A 16806-nucleotide genomic window follows, 5' to 3' on the forward strand; every position below is an offset into this window, starting at 1 on the left:
CGTGAAGCTGTCCGGCGCAACAGAACCCGGCCAGAGGGCCGCCATCATCGCCGCGCCGTCCTAAGAAAGCCGCCCCACCTGGTCGTTCAGGACCCGCAGGCGGGCCTAGGCGGCGGTCACGATCTCCGGGAAGGTCCAGGCCACATTCGGGTCGGTCCCGGAACCCATGATTCCCTACGGGTCTCGCTGAAAGCGGACGGCCTCCTCCGCCAGCGGGAGCGTCTCCAGGAAGGTCCCTGTCAAGAAAAAAAGCAAGTCATAAGAAAACTACTAAGGAAGAGAGGCCGGAGTCCCAACCCGGCAACAACAGCAAAACCAAAGGAAAGCACTTACTGGAGAAGGACTCTTCCAGGTGCTGCGCTTCGAGCAACATACCGCGCTGCTCCCGGGCGATGGTGCGGTCACGCTCCTCCAGCGCCTTCTCCAGGTCGGCGACCTTGGCAAGGGATGCCTTCATCTCGGCGTCCTTGTCCTCGGCCGCCTTCACGGCCTCCTCACGGAGCCGGGTCTCCCCCTGCTGGGTCTCCTCCGCCGTGGCCACCCGCGCCTTCAGGCGCTCCACCTTGGCCTGGAGCTACCCCTTGTCGTCGGCCAGCTTGGCACGTTGCTGGTCCGCCTCGGCAAGGGCCTGCTGCGCCTCCACGACCAGGGTGGCCTCCGCCCTGAGGCGCTCCACCTTGGCCTCGAGGCAGCTCTTGTTGCCCGCCAGCTGCTCCCGTAGCCGGCTGGCTTCATCAAGCGCCTGCCGGGCTCCCGTCGCCTCCGCCTTCGCCGTCTCCACCTCGGCCCCGAGCCGACCGACGTCCACGACGAGCCGGTCATAGCGAAAACCGGCCCAAATCAGTCAGGTCCTCCAAGACAGCACCTCAGCTGCAGAAGAAAAAACTCTACGACAAAGTACTGTTTTAAGATTCGACCCAAATGCTACGCAGTTGGCCCAAATCTCGGGGGCTACACCCAGTGGGTGCGCTAGCGCGCCCCCACTATAAAAGAGCATAAAGAAGAAATACATGTCGCGACGCGGAGCTCCTCCTCCTGGGCGGCGAGCCCCTCCTTGAGACGCCGATGCGTCTCAAGGAGCCGGTTGAAGACGGTGACCCGGTAGGAGTCAAGTTGCTGCAAAAGGAAACAGTCAGCACATGCCGGCAAGATAAGATTTGGCCCAACTGCCACGCAGTTGGCCCGAATCTCGGGGGTTACACCCAACGGGTGCACTGACGCGCCCCCACGAAGAAGAACGCGATGGAAAAAGAAAAAGCAGAACGCGGCCGAAAGCTTACGAAGACGGCGCGCTCCAGCTCCTGCGTCGCCTCGACCTCAGCCTGGGCGAAGGCCTGGATCCGGTGCATCCGCCCTCACAGGCGATGGGTCATGGCGGCCATCGCCGCCTCCTCCTGGGTCAGAGGTCCGAAGGGGACCTCGCTGGTCCTGCTCCGCGACGCCCGCGGCTCGACGGCCCGGCGTCCTCCGGCCCTGATTGCCAGGGCGTGCCCTCCGCTGACCGCCTCCCCTGAAGCCGTCGCCTTCTCCAGCGCCCTCCCCAGCACCGATGCCAGTTCGGTGGGCAGGGCGGCTTGAGGCTCCACCACCAGCGGCACTGAGGGAGTCCTGGATTAGGGGGTCTCCGGACAGCCGGACTATATCCTTTGGCCGGACTGTTGGACTATGAACATACAAGATTGGAGACTTCGTCCCGTGTCCGGATGGGACTCTACTTGGCGTGGAAGGCAAGCTAGGCAATACGGATATGTATATCTCCTCCTTTGTAACCGACCTTGTGTAACCCTAGCCCCCTCCGGTGTCTATATAAACCGGAGGGTTTTAGTCCGTAGGACAACATACAATCATACCATAGGCTTGCTTCTAGGGTTTAGCCTCTCTGATCTCGTGGTAGATCAACTCCTGTAATACTCATATCATCAAGAACAATCAAGCAGGATGTAGGGTTTTACCTCCATCAAGAGGGACCGAACCTGGGTAAACATCGTGTCCCCTGCCTCCTGTTACCATCTGCCTTAGATGCACAGTTCGGGACCCCCTACCCGAGATCCGCCGGTTTTGACACCGACATTGGTGCTTTCATTGAGAGTTCCACTGTGTCGTCACCATAAGGCTTGATGGCTCCTTCGATCATCGCTAGCGATGCGGTCCAGGGTGAGGCTTTCCTCCCCGGACAGATCTTCGTATCCGGTAGCTTCGCACTGCGGGCCAATTCGCTTGGCCATCTGGAGCAGATCGAAAGCTACACCCCTAGCCATCAGGTCAGATTTGGAAACTTGAACTACACGGCTGATATTCGCGGAGGCTTGATCTTCGACGGATTCGAGCACATGCCAGACGCGCCGCGCAGTCACGACGAGCAAGACGTCTGCCGTCGCATAGTGTTCGGGAGATCGCATCCGCAGCTACTCCGGCCTTTAATCCGGAGCAAGTCGCGCCATCCGAGAGCGGAGGGATGGACCCCGCCATGGAGGCCGCACTCTCAGTGGCGATAAGTCGGATACTGACTTCACCCCTTACGAGAGCCGTGTCGCCAAACAACTGGATTTATTCCCGGCCACGGACTCCGAGCCGCCTACATCTGTGCCTGTCGAATCCAACGGGGCACCGGTCATGGAGTTCACCTCCGCGGATATCTTTCAGCACTCACCTTTCGGAGATGTGCTAAATTCATTAAGGTATCTCTCCCTGTCAGGAGAACCCTGGCCTAACTATGTCCGGCTAGAATGGGACATGGATGACGAAGAAATTCGCTGCCCACCCACCACCCACTTAGTAGCCACTGTCGACGACTTAACCTACATGCTCGACTTCGACTCTGAAGACATCAACGGTATGGACGACGATGCAGGAGACGAACCGGAACCACCGCCCACAGGGCGCTGGACCGCTACTTCATCACATGACGTATACATGGTGGATGCACCAGAGAGGGCAATGGCAAAGAGACAGCGGATGATGCACCCTCCAAGCAACCCAAGCGCCGACGTCAGCGGCGCCGCTCTAAGTCCCGCCATAGCAAAAACAGCGATAATAATAGTCCACGCGACTCTGGAAGAAATGACAACTGCACCACCCCGGTGGCAGAACACGATCAAGATGCAAACTGCAAACATAGTACGGATCCGACGTCCGAACACGATGACGCCAAAGACAAGCCTCATCAATCCCCGTATAGGGAAGAAAACAGTCCGGACGAAGATGCATGCATCATCCCGGAAACACACTCGGAGCAAGAGAACCTCTACAGAAGGCTTATTGCCACAGCGAGGAGCCTGTGAAACAAAAGCAAAGGCTCAAGGTCGCACAAGATACGCTCAACAGCAAGTGGAACAAAGTAACAAAGTATGGTGGAGGCTACCATAAACATAGCTATCCAAAGCGCAAGCTATTACCGGAATTCGATGATGAGACCTTAGAGCCCACACAGCCGAAGAATGATACGGCCAACCGGCCGAATCCACCACCTTGGGAGCGCGATAGAGCAGCTAACAAAGTCACGCATAAGTCAACACACGATCTACGTGAGAACTTGCACGACCAGATCTATCTATGGACCAGATCTACGCGACCAGATCTATCTATGGATCTAGGAAGCGCGCTACGGTACACAACCAACACCGAATACTACAATCGTCCGAACACCATGGTGCATCCCAATACAGGGGTGCCGCACACCCCTTATGTTTCACTGATGAGGTGCTGGATCACGAATTCCCAGAGGGATTCAAACCGGTGAACATAGAGGCGTACGACGGAACCACAGACCCTGGAGTCTGGATAGAGGACTTCATCCTCCATATTCATATGGCTCGTGGAGACGATCTCCATGCCATTAAATACTTGCCCCTCAAGCTTGAATGTCCAGCTAGGCACTAGCTGAAAAGCCTCCCCGAAAACTCAATTGGAAGTTGGGAGGAGCTCGAGGATGCTTTCCAGGCCAATTTTCAAGGGACTTATGTCCGACCTCTAGATGCAGACGATTTAAGTCATATAATCCAACAGTCCGGAGAGTCCGCCCCAAAGCTTTGGAACAGGTTCCTCACCAAGAAGAACCAAATAGTCGACTGTCCGGACGCCGAAGCCTTAGCAGCTTTTAAACACAGCGTCCGAGACGAATGGCTCGCCAGACACCTCGGTCAAGAAAAACCAAGAACAATGGCAGCCCTAACAAGCCTCATGACCCGCTTTTGTGCGGGCGAGGACAGCTGGTTGGCCCGTAGCATCACCAGCGACCCAAGCACATCCGAAGTCAGGGATGGCAATGGTAAACCACGACGCAACAAAAACAAGTGTCGAAATAAAGAAGGTAGCCCAGATAACACGGCAGTAAACGCCGGATTCAGGGGCTCCCGACCAGGTCAGCGGAAAAAGCCTTTCAAAGGCAGCAGAGAAGGACAATCTGGCCTAAACAAAATTCTTGACAAACTTTGTCAGATTCACGGCATCCCGGACAAATCTGCAAATCATACCCACAGAGAATGTTGGGTCTTCAAGCAGGCCGGTAAGCTAAACGCCGAACACAAAGGGGAAGAGATACCAAGCAAAGACGAGGATGAACCTCACTAGCAAAGCGCCGGAGGACAGAAAAAGTTCCCACCAGAGGTTAAAACAGTAAACGTGATCCATGTGACAAAGAGGAGAAGCAATCACGCACTCCGATGCACACGCGCCATAGAGCCCGTCACCCCTAGGTCCAACACCTGGTTGGCCTGCCCGATCACTTTTGATCGTAGGGATCACGATACACATATCCGGCGCGAAGGACTGACGGCCTTGGTGTTAGACCCAATATTAAATGGGTACCATTTCACAAGGGTCCTCATGGATGGCGGCAGTGATCTAAATCTGATAAATCAGGACACAGTCCGCAAAATGGGGATAGACCCGACACAAATAAGCCACAGTAATACTACCTTCAAGGGAGTAATACCAGGCCAAGAGGCCCACTACACGGGCTCTCTACTACTAGAGGTGGTATTCGGTTCTCCCGATAACTTTCGAAGTGAAACGTTAACTTTTCACATCGCTCCATTCCGAAGTGATTTTCAAGCACTACTCGGAAGGGCGGCTTTCGCTCGTTTTAACGCAATACCGCATTATGCTTTTCTCAAGCTCCAGATGCCCGGTCCACGAGGCGTCATCACAGTTAGCGGAAATACCAACCGATCTTTACGTACGGAAGAGGACGCGGCGGCTAACAGCCGCACACTAGACGGCCTCACCAACCAGAAAAAATGGCAGGTCGTCAAGACCACGGACACGGTTAGACGAGTCCGGCATTCCATCATACATGCATGAGATTGGTTTTCGAACCCTCATAAAATGATACCAGGGGCTTCCTGCGTGTAATCAGGGCCAGCCCGGCTCAACTAGGCTTCTCTGGAATTTTGATAATTCATTCTTCTTTTTGGCACGACAACTTTCACCTAAGTTCTTTCCTCTTGTAGATGACAATCATGCTACACCCGTCCAGGACACGGCACAACGGAGACACAGGCGCAGACGTGCAGCAGGGACCCGCCCAAAGGTTTCTTTTTAGATTAAGACCCTGCGTAAACCTTTTTTACTATCTCTTCTTGCTCACATCCTCCAGATACTCCACATAACCGAGAAGGATGCCGGCGTTATTGGCATGTGGCCACACCAGGATTTTGCACGTACCTGGACACATGGGGTTTCTTATAAAGGGCATTGTTTAGCCCGGTATATGTTATAAAAACCAAACACCTTAGGGAGTGTTCGGCGTCGCGAGTTTGGCCCTATATGCATCAGCTCCGAATCATGTCTTTGGTCAAATGTTGGGTTTTCCCGGCTCCCATGTTTTGGTACCTTACGTTCCATTATATCGGCTAAGGTAGCACTGGGAGAACTACTGCGATTGTGCCCTGGTTCATCCGGATGAGCACCTCAGTAGCGAAAGCCGAAAACAGACTGTCATGATATAGCGAGAGACTGGTCAACCACTCGATGACTGATCAAAATCTTCGGGATTCCTCCGCATTAACGAAGGGCCGTTTCCCGGTCATGTACGTACGCGCCCCGTATTCGGACGAGCGCAGAAGTACCATGGGCTATATAGTAGCCCCACTGTCAAACTCCTATGGCTAAGTGAAAGTGTTAAATCAATATAGTCTGATTGCCTCGTTCGCTATGCTATCACCTCCTTAACGGACCAAGACATTGGATCAAGTGTGGATATGCATCTTTTGCGAACACCCCTGCATTATATGCGTGGGGGCGGAAGCCGACGACTGCAAACTTTCAGGTTATATACATATATACATAAATGGACGCACAGGAGGCATCATAGTACTTTCGGGCAAAGTATAAATACAGCCTTGATTAATTCAGTAAAACATTGTTGGTACAATGGGACTACATGTCACTGGAAAATAATATTCTTCGAGCACTGAGCCTCTATCGAATGAGCGCCTTCAAGGACTTCTTCAAAGTAGTGCTCGACAGCCACTCGGCCTATGGTCGAACCGTGTGCCGCAATAGTGGTGGCCTCCATCTCCGCCCAGTATGTCTTGACACGGGCAAGGGCCATCCGCGCACCTTCTATGCACGCCGATCTCTTTACAGCATCGATGTGTGGCACAGCACCAAGGAATTGTTGCACTAAGCTAAAGTAGCTATTCGGCCTTGGCCCTCCCGGCCACAGGTGATCCACAGCGGACCTCATGGCAAGTCCGGACAACCTATGGAGCTCGGCCCACCCGGCCAATCGCTCATTCAACAGCAGCGGATGGACTGGAGCGTGAAACTGTGACCAGAACAGCTTTTCCACTTCGGGACCTTTCTGATCCTTGAAGTACTCGGCCGCATCAGTAGCACTTGCAGCCAAATCCATGTACGCGTCCGCAGAACTCCATAGCCGGTCCAGAGGAGCATACTTCGGATCTCCGAACTTAGTCCGCAATAAGAAGGGCTTCCCAGACATGATATCTGTAGCTTGATTCAGCTTCTCCTTCATCGCTCTAATTTTGGAGAGGGCTTCCTTGGCAGCCACCCGGGCCTTCTCCAGGTCCGTCGCCTTCGCCCGATTTTCTTCTTCAAGAAGCTGGTAACGGTCAGCAGCATCTTTTAACTCTACAACCATCTTGGCTATTTTTCCTTGCTCTCGCAATGCGCGGCCTGTTCGGCCCTTAACTCTTCGGCCGCCTTTAAAGCGGCCACATTGCTACTCCTTGCTTGCTCCTTGGCTCGGGCAAGCTCCGCCCGAAGGGTCTCCACGGTGGTAGCTCCATCTTCAGTCACAACATATTAAAGATACTGGCATCATGCTGCTCTTATTATATGACGATCACCAGAAAAATCACTCACCCTATGCCTCGTCAAGCCGCTTGTTGACAAGCACGATGTCGGCATCTGCCGCATCTAGTTGCCGCTTTAGTTCGGCAAACCCATCAGTCCGGCTAGCCACCGGAGCTTCAACCACCTACACATAAAGGTGGTCTGGTTATTACATGGGACTATGATCCTCTGTTTGCCACCGTTTTCGATGACAACCAGAGTCTCAGGGGCTACTATCTGCATGGGCATACCTAACGTATGCGGTACTGTTAAAATCATACATTATTTCACGTACCTCGAAGCCTTTCAGCAGACTCATAAAAGCTTCATGCAAACCACTTTCAGTGGATGAAATCCTTTCAATTATCGTACCCATTAGCGTACGATGCGCTTCCGAGACGGCAGCTTGCCCCAGCTGAAGATCCTTCAGCGCGTCTGACCGCACACTGTACGGACCCTTGTTGTCGCTCTTCTTAGGAGCCGGATACTGGGGACTCCAGGTAGACAAAGGGTTATCCTCTGGCCCTAGGGGATCCGGAGATACCCTTCACGACGACACTTCAAGGTCGCCCGCTTCTTGAGCCGGGGTGTCCGGGGGAGGCGTTTCGCTCTCCATCATCTCCGGAAGAAGATCCCCTGAAGATGAACTCTGTCGAGAAGGGCTGCACCGGACTACAATTTATAAGCATCGGTTATTGCCTTCGGAAGTAAGGTAGGATGTTTTCACTATTAAGTACTTTTCGATTACTTACAGCTCAGTAGAGGGCTGATCCCCGCGCGGACATTGTGCGGCAAGAATACCCTCCGAGGCAGGACCCTCTGGCGGAGATTTCTTCTCCCGTTTGGAAACCTTAGTTTCCAGATCTTCAGAGGTAGTCCTCTTCCTTCCCCGAGGAGAGAGAATGTCAGATTCTTCCCCTTGGTTATCCTCCCTCGCGGAGGTGCTCATTACCTCGGTTGGAATAAGTAGCGAAGGAGGCCCGCTTTCGCCCTCTTTATTCCCCCCTTCATCTTCCTTTGAGGGCACTAGATAAGGTGCTGGCTCGAGCATCTTTTCCAGCACTGGATTGTCCAAGCCCTCCGGAAGGGGGCCGAACACCGGATCATCTTCGCCTTTGCTATCCAGTCCTGGTCAAAGAGCGATTCTTCAGAATGATGTCATGATAAATAAAAGGACATGGTGATCGGCCATGGGATTACTTACCTGGGCAGCGGGGCGGTTGCAGCTCAGGCCCACGTCCTCGGTGGTGTCCGGACACTCTATTTGGGGTCCGAAGAATGATTTGTACATCTCCTCACGCATCATGCCGAGGAAATGCTGAATAGTACGCGGTCCCTCCGGGTTGAATTCCCACATGCGGAGGGGCCGGCGTTTGCAAGGCTAGACTCAATGAACCAGCATAACTTGCATTACCATAACCAGACTGAAATCTCCCTCGAAGAGATCTCAGATATGGCTCTGCAGTATTGGCACGTCCTTGGCTGGACCCCAACTCAGCCCCCTGCTGATCCATGACATCAATTGTGGCGGGGGCCCGAGCGAAAGGTGGGGGCAGCTACCCATTTGGCACTTCGAGGAGCTGTGACGTAAAACCACTCCCGCTGCCACAATCCGGACACCTCTGGAAAGGAACCCTCTGGCCATGGAGCGTCAGCGATTTTGCTTATTAAAGCGCCTCCGCACGCTGCGTGCTGCCCCTCGATCATCTTCGGCTTCATATCGAAGGTCTTGAGCCACGGGCCAAAGTGAGGAGTAATGCGGAGGAAGGCCTCACATACGACAATAAATGACGAGATGTGAAGAAGGGAATCCGGGGCCAGATCGTGAAAATCCAGCCCGTAATAGGACATAAGACCCCTAACAAAGGGATCCAGAGTGAGGCCTAGTCCTCGGAGGAAGTGGGAGATGAACACAACGCTCGCGTTGGGTTCGGGAGTAGGGACGACCTGCCCTCGGGCGGGCAGCCTATGCGAAATTTCGGCGGTCAGATATATGGCCCCCCTCAACTTCTTGATGTCCTCCTCCGTGACGGAGGAAGGCATCCACCGACCTTGAAGGTTGCATCCGGACATGATTGAAGGCCCGAAGCACCTGACCTGAGCTTTGGGTGTTAGAACTCGAGGCGGGGGAAGGATTCGATTGAGCGCGGGAGGGAAAAAAGAAAAAGCCTTGTCCCCTTTATAAAGAGGGTGAATATCAGGCGTCCTCCTCGTGGCCGTTTGAGACTTACCTAATATCTAGGAGTCATACCAACAGGCACGGTTGGGTTACCCACGTTTGTATTGATAAGAATCCCGTGATAAGGGGAACACGATCTCTGCTTTGACAAGACGTGTCAAGGAAACCGCCTCGCGTTATGTGCGGGGCTGGTTAAAGAAAAACGGTTCAAATAATGACCGGGCCGTGGCGTGTTGTCATGCTATCAAAATGTGTCAGCAGATTAGATTTGTGGAAATATTATTCTCTCTATGGTGGTATGTGGAACTTATTTTGCAGGGTCGGACACTATCCTTGTATTTAAACTCTTCCGTGGTGTATTCGGAGGAGGAACCCGCCTTGCAATGCCGAAGACAACACTGCGCGTCGGACTCATCGTCATTGAAGCCTGGTTCAGGGGCTACTGAGGGAGTCCTGGATTAGGGGGTCTCTGGACAGCCGGACTATATCCTTTGGCCGGACTGTTGGACTATGAAGATACAAGATTGGAGACTTCGTCCCGTGTCCGGATGGGACTCTACTTGGCGTGGAAGGCAAGCTAGGCAATACGGATATGTATATCTCCTCCTTTGTAACCGACCTTGTGTAACCCTAGCCCCCTCCGGTGTCTATATAAATCGGAGGGTTTTAGTCCGTAGGACAACATACAATCATACCATAGGCTAGCTTCTAGGGTTTAGCCTCTCTGATCTCGTGGTAGATCAACTCTTTTAATACTCATATCATCAAGAACAATCAAGCAGGACGTAGGGTTTTACCCCAATCAAGAGGGCCCGAACCTGGGTAAACATCATGTCCCCTGCCTCCTGTTACCATCCGCCTTAGACGCACAGTTCGGGACCCCCTACCCGAGATCCGCCGATTTTGACACCGACAGGCACCTTACTCAGTGGCGCCCAGGACGCCCCCTCCGGCGCCGCCCGTGTCGCCTCCTCCAAGACGGCATCGCCGCTGCCTCCATCGGTCCCCTCCCGCTCGACCATGTCGGCCCGTGGTGGGTGCCGTCCTTGACGACAACGACCTCCCGGTCGAGGTCCATCGCATCCGCACGGCCGCCTTGGCCGTGCTCCCTTGCCGACGCCGACACGAAGACTGTCATCGCCGCCACCGTCCCCGCCGGCATCTCCGGCCACGCCGGCTCCTTGCCGGCTTGCGCCCACGCCGTCACGGCTCTGACCCAGGCCCGGTTCCGATCCCACCAGGCCAGGCCCTCGGCGTCGGTCGGGTCCAGGCTGAGGTCTGGATCTGCCGTTGCCTTGTCCTTGTCCCGGTCGACGGCGCCGGATCGACTACTCTGGAACGTGGTGCCCTCGGTGGACGCGGCATCCGCCGCCGCCAGCGCCAGTGAAATCAGCGACCTGAGGCACAAGACAAAAATAATTACGCCGGGTCGAGCAGGGCCGCTCAGCAACTCGGCTCAAACGCAAGAAATCACTTACCCCGGCACCACCGGAACTTCGGGCCTCGCCGCCCTCTCCTGCGGAGCGCCACGCCTCCTCTTGGCGGGCGGTTTCGCGCCTCCGGCCGGGTCCGCCGCACGCTTCACGGATGGGGCCCGCGGCGGGATGATATCCTTCCCGTGCGGGCACCGCGCCGTCCCGGCACCCCGAGACGACCCGGCTCCGGCCGCCTCCTCCACCTGGAGCCGCTGCATCAGTAGCTTGCATCAACATTTCCGAAGCCATCCCGCGACTGGCAAATCAAGAAATGTAAACAAGACTCACCTACTCGGCGCCCTGCGCCCATATCGGCGGCCGCCGCCTCCCCTCCATCATGGGCCTCGGGCTCCTCCGAGGCATCCCGCACCACCTGCGCCCGCGCCCGGTCATAAGGATGTCGGATGGCATTCAGAAGCACCTCTCGCGTCACGTCAGGGCGAACAAGAAGATAAGCAACATCGAAGTATGGAGACCAGGGACTCACCAACGGTGCCGGGTTCGCACGGCTGTACGGGGCCTTCCCGAACGCCCAGTCAACCCCCAAGTTGGCCTTGGAGATGTCATTAACCCGGCGCACGACTTGGTCCACCGCCAGCCGCGTGTTCGCCATGCGGTTAGGATCTTGGAGGCCATCCATCTGGCCGATGAGACGGCTGCACTGCTGCAGCGGCAGCACCCGCCGGACGATGAAGGCGGTGATGAGGTCGGTGCAGGTGAGCCCCTCCCGCTCCTTCATCACCGACACCCGCTCGCACAGGTTGAGCACCTCTTGCGACGGGTGCTTGGGGTAGTACCCCCAGTTCAGCTTCCCCCACGGCGGTGAGTTGATGAACGGCGGAAGGTTGATGCGGTCCTCGCCAAGACTGCGGGCGTAGAAGAAGGAATTCTACCATTTCTTGGTAGAATCCTCCAGCCGCACCTTCGGGCAGTCGGCGCCCGACCGCTTGGTGATGACGGCTGCCCCGCACTCAGACATCTCTCCGGCCTTTGGCCCCAGCTGCTTTAGAGAGAAGAAGCGCACCCAGAGGTCGATCGAAGGCTCGACCCCTAGGTACCCCTCGCAGAGGGTGACAAAGCCGGACAGCTGCACGATCGCGCCGGCGCCAAGATGATAGGGCTGGAGTCCGAAGAACTCCAGAAACTCGCGGAAGAAGCCTCTCGCGGGTAGCCCAAACCCATGGTTGAAGTCCGGCAGGAAGACCACCCGCTCCGAACCCTTGGGTTGCGGCTCCCACTTGCCTTGCGAGAGGTGCGCCTCGACCTCCTCCGCCCTCGGCAGGCGCCTGGTGTCGTGGAGGTAGGCGATGTCGTCGAGGGTGACGGTCGAGCCCATCCACGACCCTTACGGCAGCGCCATCAATCCGTGCGCGAAGAAGAAGAAGAAGAAGGAGAGGGAAAGGAAGATGGCAAGAAAGCCCTGCTCGGGATTGCAGGCGTCGCAGCTAGCGGCGACCGTCGGAAGCAGGGGGAGGATGAAGAGGCAGGGGAGAGCGAGCGTGAATGATCTCCGCCGCCCCCCTTGCCCCCAATTTATAGGCCACGATTCGAAACGTGGGGAAGTGGGATCGTTTGCGCTCGCCCCGCCCACTTCCCCGCAATAAGTGCGCACGTACGCACGCAATAACTGCCTGGAGAATGGCGACCCACCCACGGACGCCGCAATAAATCCGCGCGTGCGGGTCGAGGGCGTGCAGCGGCGGGCCCCAGGGCGCCGCCCCGCCCTATCGCATGCGTGACCTGTCAGGCCCTTCTAGCTCCCAGGCGTCACATGGCGGCCACGCGAAGCCCGAAAGATCGCCCAAGATTCGTCAAGATCCTCGGTTTCCCGCCACGACCAAGATGTCGCGATCCGGCTTCCGGAAGCCGGCACACAGTAGGTGTTGCCGGACCCAGCGGTCACCAAGTTTGCCTCTGCAAAGGGGGGGCTGCAAAGGCCCACCCATCTGAAGACGGCGGACCTTCACAGCTTCGGGGACTACTGTCGGGGGGATGAACCCCAGGCAGGCAACGGAACCCAGATCCTTTTCAAAAACAACAGGACCTGCATCACCCCTCAACCCGGCCCGACCTTGGCCGAGTTGCCTGACTTGGCCAGGTCGCCCGACCCGGCCAAGCAGACCGACTCGTCCGGACTCCTCAACTCGGCCCCAACAACCAAGCTTGATTCTTCTCCAGCAAGCCAGCACCGCCCTTGGCGTGTTCTCCAAGCCCGACCAAGGGTCAGCGGCCGTTCCATCCCGGTCGTACGATGGGACGAGTCTCCGCCAGCTAATGATCAAAGCCACAATACCCCACCCATGCCTCTAGTCAGCCGGACGAGGCAACAGTGCCCTCCACCTACCCGCTGACTAGAGCCGGCGTGGCTGTAGTGCCCTACGCCTACCCGCTGACTAGGTCTGGCATGGCAACAGTGCCCCGGCGTGACCATTGACACCAACAAGCGGCGACCTGATGGAGCGCCACTGTAGCCGACTCAACCCGGCCACGCCCTGACGATCGACAAGATGGCACACAGTGCCCCCTAGGCGCATGGAGCCCACGCCCGGAGAACCCGGCGAGCCCTGGCACCCGGCGGGTCCCAGCACTGGGTCCCCGGACACTGACAACCCGACCCTACGGTTTTGTAACATTACCCTTGTACCCTTGGGGGGTTAACCTATAAAACCCCCCAGGAGCCCCCATGCATACACACGAACCCACTCCATTCACACAATCGATCACACACAATAGGCAAGCGACACCCGAGGAGAGGGAGCAGCCTAAGCCTTGGCCGGACCTCCTTCTTCCTCCTTACAGCTCTAGGAGCAACTCTGTACTGTTACATATAAACCACACTCGGCAAGACTAAGGGTGTTATCTCTCCGGAGAGCCCCGAACCTGGGTATGTCTTGTGTCCCGCGCTCGCTCATGCCGACCCTCGCCTCTGGAGCCCACCAGTGCCCTCGAGCCTCCTCCTATCTTTAGTCATCCCTTGGCATCTGCCGTGCGCCCACCACGACAAAGATCTTCGTAGAATTATATGTAGAAACCAATATGAGCATCCAGGTTCCGCTATTGGTTATTGACTGGAGATGAGTCTCGGTTGTGTCTATGTTGGGGAACGCAGTAATTTCAGAAAAAATCAACTCAACAAACACCATCGGAGACACCTGTAGAGCATCTTTATAATCACCCAGTTACGTTGTGACGTTTGATAGCGCACAAGGTGTTCCTCCGGTATTCGGGAGTTGCATAATCTCATAATTAGAGGAACATGTATAAGTCACGATGAAAGCAATAGCAATAAAACTAAACGATCATTGTGCTAAGCTAACGGATGGGTCTTGTCCATCACATCATTCTCTAATGATGTGATCCCATTCATCAAATGACAACACATGTCTATGGTTAGGAAACTTAATCATCTTTGATTAACAAGCTAGTCTAGTAGAGGCATACTAGGGACACTCTGTTTGTCTATGTATTTACACATGTACCAAGTTTCCAGTTAATACAATTCTAGCATGAATAATAAACATTTATCATGATATAAGGAAATATAAATAACAACTTTATTATTGCCTCTAGGGCATATTTTCTTCAGTTATTATGTTTACATATGGTATATTCAAGTTCAATAAAATACTTATACTAACTTGTATGGATCAAATACAAACAACATCTACAACCATTTCTAGATATGCAACAATGTAAAAATAAAGCAGCAAATAAACACTATAATACAAAATTCTTTAGTATTGCATTGCACACAACATAATGAATACCTAACTCTCACACAACAAAATACTTATAATTCCATAGAGCTTAGAGATTGTCTATGAGCATCAGTGGCATGAGGACCCTACAGTCTGACGGGAATCCACGAAGCAAAATATATGCCAATGTCCAACCCGTGAGTTTGTGGGTACTCACCTGCGAATATCCAAATGCATGCACGGTACTTGGATCGGCTAAAATAGATGCTTAACCATGTCAATGTTTTTAAGTTCGAGGGCATCCAGGGGTCGATTGGCGGATCCATGGTTCTAAAAAGGGTCTCACCCAAACAAAAGAATACACCTAAAATTTTATTATGTTTTTTATATATCTTAACTGTCTCTCTTCATGAGTTTAGAGTTTAGCGTGAAGTGGCTGGTGCAAGAATTTAATACTGTATCACATCAAGAAGTCTCAAGTTCAAGACCCAAGAACCGGCTAACGCACTATTAAATAAAAATGGATGCAGCTTATATCAACCCCACATCTAAGAGCGCTTAGGCCTGAGTAAAAGTTTTGAAATATATTGTCCGCGTTTCTCCATAAGAGTTTGGACTTTTGGGTAAACTAAATGGTGCATGAATTCAATAATTTTTTACTATTGTAAAACAAGACTTGTTGTGTGGGAGTAACACAAATTGTCTCCAAACAATAGAACAGTAAGAAATGATTGAATCATGGCTCAAATCATTGGGATCTTTTGGTCTAAATCACTTGCTAGATTCCATTGTCATCTACGTTGTCTTTGGCATCACCACAAGTTCTTTCTCCGAGCAGAAAATAAGAAAGAAATGATGATACCATCACAACCAAACCAATAAAGATACTACTTCTGATCCACTCTCACTGCTTTCATAGCCCAAGGACTCGGATCTTCATTCCCACTGCCACCCACACAGTTTCACCGCCACATGCAACTCCTCCGATCTGCAGCTAACCTCGGTTGGACTGTCAAGATCAGGTGTTCATATGGACGTGATATGGACCTAAGCACCTAGCTAGAATAGGGCCAAACCGGTCCACGTCGCATGCTTCAGTCAGAGCACACACACAAGCCCCTATTCGCCTACTAATAGTTGATATACTTATTTTCCTTCTTCTTTTCTGATGGTTAGTTGAAACTAGCTTTCTCGCCATTGCTACTTCCGTCAAATAAATAGCCTTTCGGCTACGAGCAGCTATGGGCTATTGGTGGCTAATTGAATTTGCGTAGACTTGTTTGGTGCGTGCATCTGCTCCTTAGAAGGTAAATTAATGAATTATAAGGCAGCGAGTAGCGTGTGAGAGCAACTCCAACAGTTCCATTATCTTCAGAATAACCGTTGTTTACGGGGAAGTTGCGGGAAAAGAACATCTCCAACAATTCCGCTTTATCTTTAAAGTGTCCCGTAAAATGGGCATCTTTTTCTTTTGGGTTTATGGAAAGATGACATTTCTGTAATTTTTTAGCGGGCCGAAGTTTCATCAACTGTCACGCTCGCTACGCCACCCACACACGCCGCGGCCCTACCGCCGCCGCCTCACCTGCGCACGCGGCGGCACCCACCGCAGCCGCACCCATGTGCCGCCTCGCGTGCGCATGCTGCCGCACCCTTACCGCCGCCCGTGCACACCGCCGCCGCTCGCGCCCGCCGCCACGGCCTCGCCGATGGCCACCGCACCGGCGGGTCCTAGCAATTATCTTTTTTTGTATTTAACTAAAAGTAAAACAGAAATGCTTTTAGGAGAAGAAGATTAGGGGAACAGACGAAAGTTACTCTCATGAAACTTTCTCTAACTTTTACCGGAAGGCCAAAAAACCAATTTTACGAAAAAAAAATTAAGGAAACAATTTGGGTTGTTGCTCTGAGCCGATGGTTCTGCTTGGTTTTGGATAAAGACCACCGAGAGGAAAATGTTCAGCATAGGATTCTGGGATATGGACCCGATTCTTTTGGAGTAGCGCGCGGTGACCTCCCAACGGCAAGCAGTGGTCTCGCTAGCTCTTGTTGGTTTTCCTTTTCTTTTCCAAGTGATCAACGGCAAGCATAGGATTCTTTACCCGCCCCGATCGGGTCAACTACGTGCGTACGGGCGCATCTTCTTGCTCCGTAA

The sequence above is a fragment of the Triticum urartu genome, chromosome 3A (assembly GCF_056163025.1).
Source record: "Triticum urartu cultivar PI428250 chromosome 3A, HENAU_Tu73, whole genome shotgun sequence".
Taxonomy (NCBI): domain Eukaryota; kingdom Viridiplantae; phylum Streptophyta; class Magnoliopsida; order Poales; family Poaceae; genus Triticum; species Triticum urartu.